Genomic DNA, 7,201 nt, shown 5'->3' on the forward strand with positions numbered 1-7,201 from the left:
GCCATCCTCATATCATCCACCAGAGCGACCAAGGCTATTTCAGTTCCATGTCCAGTCCTGAAACCCGATTGGTATGGATCTAAATAATCCGTTTCATCCAAGTGCGCTGACAGCTGATTGGCCACCACTCGTTCAATGACCTTGCCCAAGAATGGTAAATTAGAGATTGGGCGAAAGTTGTTTAGATCTTGGGGATCCAAGGAGGGCTTTTTCAAGATGGGCTTTATAATTGCCTCCTTGAGGGCTAATGGCAATACACCCTCATTCAAGGATGCATTTACCACCGCCTTGATCCCCTCGCCCAATCTCTCTTTACAGCTCATCACGAGCCATGATGGGCATGGATCAAGGAAACAGGTAGTAGGTTTCACAGTTGACAACACCTTGTCCACATCCTCAGAAGGAAGAGGCCGAAACCGATCTGATGGGAGTTGTAGTTCAAAAAAGTAACTTTTCCAAGCTCTGGAGATTGTTTTATGGTTAGAAAATACCAGGATTTTGGTTTTAGAGTAGTTGATAGTCAATCGATTGTCACTACAATAAAGCATGAAGGCTCACAGCATTCGCTTGAGACCCACTTTGGAAAGGGAAAGAAGAGCCGCATCATCTGCGTACAGAAGCAGAGGGCATCTTACATCTGCGATTTTGGGGGAATGAAAATCCTGAGAGAGACAAAATGATCTCAGGTCATTTAAATAAAGATTGAATAGCAGGGGAGCTAGTATGCACCCCTGTCTCACCCCCTTGTTAGAGAGGATGGGGTCGGTTAAACCTCCCTCTCGGCCGCAGCGTACACATAGAGAGGTGCGCTGATATAAGTTGTAGATCAGGGTTAGTAGCCTTTTGTCGATGTTAGTGTTTGCTAGTTTGAGCCATAGATTGTTTCGTGGGATTGAATCAAAAGCAGCTTTGAGATCCACAAAGGCCACGTATAGACCGTTGCCTCTTAACTTACTGTATTTTTCCGCCAGGTGACTCAGTACAAGGCAATGATCGAGAACCGAGCAGCCTTTCCTAAACCCGGCCTGCTCTTTGCCTAATATGTCATATTCAGGCATCCAGGCATCAAGCTTTTCTTTCAGGTATGCAGCGTATAATTTGCCAATGACCGATAATAAGCTGATTGGCCTGTAATTGGCCCATTGGTCTCACCTGAAGGGTGATTTTCATAGGATAAAGCTATTACCCGCATGATGGCATTCCTCCTATGGAAAATAGAAGGGTCCTCTCTATCTCCCTTCTTAAATATAGGCACAACTATTGCTTCGCTTCAAGATTCCAGAACGTGGCCGGTATTGTTGATTTTAGTAAATAGATTGGTTAAAATTGGCGCCCACCAGTCTGGAAATTTTATCAACATTTCTGACGGGATATTGTCAGGGCCGGGCGCCTTGTCCGCCTTCAGAGCAACAATCAGGGCTTTTACTTCTTCCTGTGTAACAGGAGGCCATGGCGGGAGAGCCAAGGGATCGGGGGGGGGGACAAAGGGACTTTGGTCCACGTGTCGGACTTCCGCGAACATTTCAGTGAAGTACCATTCCCAAATCTGGGGGGGGATATTACAGGGTGCTATGAATTCGGTGCGGGAAGCGTTAGAGATGATGGCCCAGAAGCTTTTGGAGTCTTTAGATCTCGATACCCGAATTAAGGTCTCCCAGTCCTGCTGTACAGATAGCCTTTTCTTAGTAGTCAGCAGGGATTTGTATTTCCTTTTGATGTCATAATATTCAGAGGGAAGCTGGGTAAGATTTTGCTGATGGTAATGCTTGTATATGTTCCTCAGCTGTAATTTTCAGGCCAAACATTCCCCATCGAACCATTTCGCATTACAGCTAAAGGTTTTTTTGGGAGCGAGCTGTCTAGGAAAAAGGGCGATGTTTAAATTGGAGATTAAGGATGAGTACTCATCTAAAGCTGACTGGGAATTATTGGCTTTCCTTAAATTTTCCCAAATGGCCATGGCCGGAGGGGAAAAAAGGAAATTTTCAGACCTAAGGGCCGGCTGTGTCGACCATCTGGTCCTTCTGCCCTTAAAATGCTTGCCGCTAAGAGTAGGGTTATGGTAGTTAGCTAGCCTGGAGTTCTTGGGGCAAACGCACTCAATGTTGAGCAGAAGGTGGTCACTGTTTTGTCTATTTCCTACTTTGAAAGCAGAGATCAAGTTAAATAGTTGAGGGCGATCATTGCATAATCGATAACACTGCTTCCGCGGGAGGAAATATAGGTGTATTCCGCACTGGCGCCTAGTTGCTCGAGGCCATTTAATATGGTCAGATTATGATTACCAACCAAGCGAGCTAGGCATATTCCCCCATAATTAATTTTGGTGTCCTTCGAGTGCCTGTTAGAATTAGGAATAAGGTGGTCACAATTTTCACCCCCCCATAACCTTGATGAAAAAAGAGCATTATTATTTGGACCAATCCTCGCGTTAAAGTCCCCCATGATGAGCAGATGTGCTCTGGGGTACTTCGCCTCCAAATCTAGCAAATAATTATCAAGCTCCTCCCAAATCAGGTCCGTATTGGAACGCGTATAATTGGGAGGCAGATAGACATTAATACACAGGACCGAAAGGGCATTAAATTCTAGGCACACTGCCATGGCTGTTGAATTCAAGGGTTGGAGATCTCTAACTTGGATGGCCAGTTCAGTGGAAATCAAAATTGCCAACCCCCCTGCTGGTCTACCTCTCCTGTCTGCTGCAAACCTTCCTTCTCAAAATTTGAGGGTATACATGGGAGGGGGGGAGAACCTCAGGCTCACAGCCCTAATTAGGCCCACCAGGCCACGTCCAGGTGAGGGGCAGGGAAGGCAATGAGTTTTAGCCTGCCAGCAAGGTTTAGTTCCCCACACCTGGTAAGGAGCATAATGGCAAAACTGGAGGTCCGTGAGACACTTCTGTTACACGCTGTAAGCACGGGTGTAGTCGTCCAGGGACTCAGGGGGTCTTAGACCCCTTACTTTTTTGGGAGCAGGGTCTCTATGTCTCCAGAGTCCTACAAGCCAATCAGCATGAAAGGGGAGTGTGTTAGCCACTGGGAAGAGTCTTCTGTCATGTTTCCTTGTCCTTTCCTGCTGGTTGGAGCCATTCAGAGGAGAGGAGGTGAGTCAGCCACTGAGAAGACTCTTTTCAGTAGCAAACACTCTCCCCTTTCATGCCGATTGCCTTCTAGGGATGTCTGTTGTTGTGGGAGAAGGCACTAACAAGGATCTCAGCCCAGCAGCAAAACAAGAAGATGTGGGAGGGTGTGGCTCTGGAGGGACCCTGCTCTTCTGAATTTGCCACTACATTGCTCAGGGCAGGGAGCTGTTGTCTTGGCTGTTTGTAAAGCACCATGTGCATTGATGGTACAAAATAACAGGATAAAAGGACTAATGGTATAACTCAGCATGGCAGCTAATAATCAATATATCAGCTAGGAATGGCGGATATATTTGATTCAGTTCGCATTGAAAGATGAATTTACCAAAGCACAGCCATCGATCAAAATGTGCACTTCTCCAAATCTTGCGGTACACTTCTTCAACCAAGCAATGTTTACAAAAATGCATATATATTACAGGAATGTGTGCCTAAAAACGAATATATTAGTGAAAATAACATCCAAAATGTATTGTGTTAGGAGAAACTGCTTGCAAAACTGTGCACATTAATCAAAATTACATACAAAAAAATGGTCTTGTAGGAGAAATTAGCGCTAAAACGCTGAAGAATTTTCATGAGGATTTTTTTAAAAAAATGTAAATTGCTCCAGAGATGTAGAGAACCAAATTAAAGAATGGAAAAGTGAGAACCTGCAAGAACCGAAACGGACAGATCCTTCCATCCTTGCTTGCAAGAAAATGTTGCCGTGTAGAGGGCTGACGTTCTGGATTCCAGACATTCCATTCCCACACCCTCCCAATTTTCTGGGGCTAACCCCATAGTTGGTCAGTGGTAGAGTATCCGCTTTGGAAGCAGAAGATCCCAGGTCCAATCCTTAATTCCCAATGGCATCTCCAGGTAGGGCTGGGAAACCCCCCCCCATTTGAAATCCTGGAGAGCCACTGCCAGTCAGTGTGAACAATACTAACTTAGATAGGCCAGTGGTCTGACTGAGGCTGTGAACACACCAGTCACCTACAGCAAAGTGTTTCCATTGTCCACACCTGCAGGGGCAACGGGTTGATCCGCCGATCAGTTGTGAAATCTCTTTGAAGCTGAATTTTAAAAACAAAAACCTCACTGGAGCTGATCCCACCAGAGCAAAAAGGGGCGGTGTTTGACTAACATCGTGAGCCTCCGCTTTCAGAAAACAGATGCACGGGAACCGGCAGAATGGCAGCTCTGTCCTGTATTCCTATACTGCTGTTACTACTAATCCATGCACCCATAAGCTCAGATGCTTATAGACATCAGTCTTAAGGGCAGAAGGTAAATCAGGCATGGGCAACCTTCTCCCTCCCTGCAGCGGTTACTGGACTCGCCCCCAGCCAGCCTGGCTAGTAGTCAGGAATTACTGAAGCGGTGATCCTGCAACATCTGGAGAGCCACCGGTTCCCCATCCCAGAGGTAGATTGTGATCTACTGGCAGATCCCTCGCCATGCTGCTCACCTTCTCTGGGTGAGCTGACAAGTAAAACATGCCATCAAGCGCCAGGGATCTGAGCTCCACTCTGCTTGCTTTCAGCTGCCGGCAGAGCTGCTCTGTGACGGTGTCTTCCGCAGGGCCGCTGAAGGTTTTCTCGCGAAGGAGCTAGAAAAGGCAGAATGGCAGGAGGAGCGTATCTTGGAAGAGAAGGGGGCTCAAAGGACGTTAGTCCTGCCCATTCACCTCACTCCCATTGCATTTCCCCTCACAAGAAGCTGCAACAGGTGCCACCACAGGCAGAGCAGGATCCACTGGGGAATCCATTTCCATAGGGCAGTGGTGGGGAGCCCCCAGCCTGTGGCCCTCAATAGGTCAGTTGGGCCTCCTGATTTGGCCTGTGAGGCCGTTTTGGCCAAGCCATGGCCACCTGTCATCCACCTGACACCAAAAATGACATCAGGCGTGGGGCAGGGAAAGATGAGGCTTGTCTGGAAGAGGGTTTGCTGGGACTGCCGATCAGCAGCACATGCATAAGGCTTTCCAAGCACTGACAATCAGCTGATCTCTCAGGGCTTGCAAAGTGCTGATGACCAGCTGGTGCACCAGACTCAGTAAGCGATGGTCATCAACTGATTGCTGGGGCTCTGGTTCTTTTTGTACATCCAGGAGGTGGTGTTGTGAGAACAAAGGGGAAGGCCCTATGATTTAGCAAACCCAAACACGGCCTCTTCCGCCTACCTCGAGTCCCCTGCTTCTCTGACGAATTACCAAATAAGGCTCACCTCAGCTAAGAAAGTCATCGCAGTGATGTGTATTGCAACCTCTTCAGAATCCAAAATGTCCATCAGGTAGGGCAGCATCTTTTCACTTCCCAGGTTTCTGATCAGCGCTCTTGTCATTGAAAGATAGAAATATTTGGCGTCCGAAACATTGCAAAATGAAGTGTTCCTGTTCAGGGTTCCAGATAGCCAACCAGGCTTTCTTTCATTCTCCTCCCTTCCCAAAAGACACTCAACATTCTGTGGCCACACAGCCTGCTGAGCCCTCATAGGGCTGTTGGGGGCGGGGGCATTAGCAATCCCCCCCTAAAGACTTTTTCTACGAGCCCTCCCTCTTGCTTTCTCAGTAGTCCTGTTTCGGCTACACACTTGTCGGAACGCAATGCCCGAATTTGCTGTTAGAATGTACCGGTGGGCCTTGTGAGAAAATGTTGCCATGTGGATTCCATGCTCAGTTGTCATGTGCCCCCCGCCCCAATTTTCCAGGTTAGGTCCCAGAGAATCTAAGGGAAACGGGAAATACAGATGTCAGCAGGGCATTCAGCAAAGAGTCACTGTCAGTCATTGTAGACTGTACTGGGCTAGATGGCCTAATGGAGCTAACTCGGTGTTCACTCTTCCAGAACGGAAAGGCTCAGCTTCAATCCTCCGGTAAATGGGTTGTGCTCCTTTTTCTACGACACTCCTCATTTAGAGCCAAACGAACTGCAGTGGGACATCTCCCTCCGCCACACCCAAGGGCAGCAGGCTGTGTGGTATGTGGTCAGTGTGTCGAACTGGGACCTGGGAGACCAGGGTTCAAATCCCCACTCGACCATGAAGCTCACTGGGTGACACTGGGGGCAGTTACTGTCTGTCAGCCTAACCTGCCTCACAGGGTTGTTGTGAGGATAAAATCTGGAAAGGGAGAACCATGTTTGAAAGCCACTTTGAGCTCCTTGGAGGATAGGTGGGATATAAATGTAATAAATAAATAAATAAATAGTTTGGGGCAGCACGGCAGGGCACATGGTAGACACAGATTTGTCCTCTGACGCCTTGCTACAGGGCATTTTTTAAAGGAACTGTTCCCGGGTGCTCATTTTTTTCGTTCAGATGACTCGCACGTAGAAGCCTCTCTACCATGTGCAAGCCCTGACATTTGGATTGAGGCAAAAGTGGTTCCAAACGCAAAGAAAGAAACAAAAAACAGCCTTGCAAATACATTTACACAAGTTACTAGCCTAGCAAGATCCTTACTATCCTGCCCACCCGCCAGTAAATATATAAATAAAAAGCCAATTAAAATTAAAAATTGCTGATTACGATCCACACTCTGCAGTAGCAGAATTCATATGAAAGAACAAAGATACAGAGAACCAGACATCTCAGTGTACACAGAGAGAGATTTTGTTAAAACATTGTTCAGAAAGACTGGTGGTTTATACGAACCTAAGAATTATTATGTAATGCGTCTGTATATCCCACTGTTTCTATGCAATTTCACTAAGATTTCACACCTCTAGGCAATGTTTCAGTGGCATCCAATCTGAATTTGTGTTTTGGTTCATTCATTAAATTTTATGTGTCCATTTGTGTCCAAAAGCTAAGCCTGGGTATCCATTTGGACACACAGCGATAACTTTTAAAAAAGAGCCTTGCCTGGCTATCATTCTCTGTTCCCACCCACCCACCCAGCTTCTGCTGCTTGGGACAGCAACCTCACTGTTCCAAACAGAAGGGCCAGCCTCAGGAGAGGAGAGTGTTGTTGCACTCAGGTCCTGCTTGCAGGCTTCCCCCTAGGGCATCTGGTTGGCCACTGTGAGAACAGGATGCCGGACTAGACTGGCCATTGGCCTTGATCCAGCA

Source organism: Rhineura floridana, chromosome 7, assembly GCF_030035675.1.
Source record: "Rhineura floridana isolate rRhiFlo1 chromosome 7, rRhiFlo1.hap2, whole genome shotgun sequence".
Lineage (NCBI taxonomy): Eukaryota > Metazoa > Chordata > Lepidosauria > Squamata > Rhineuridae > Rhineura > Rhineura floridana.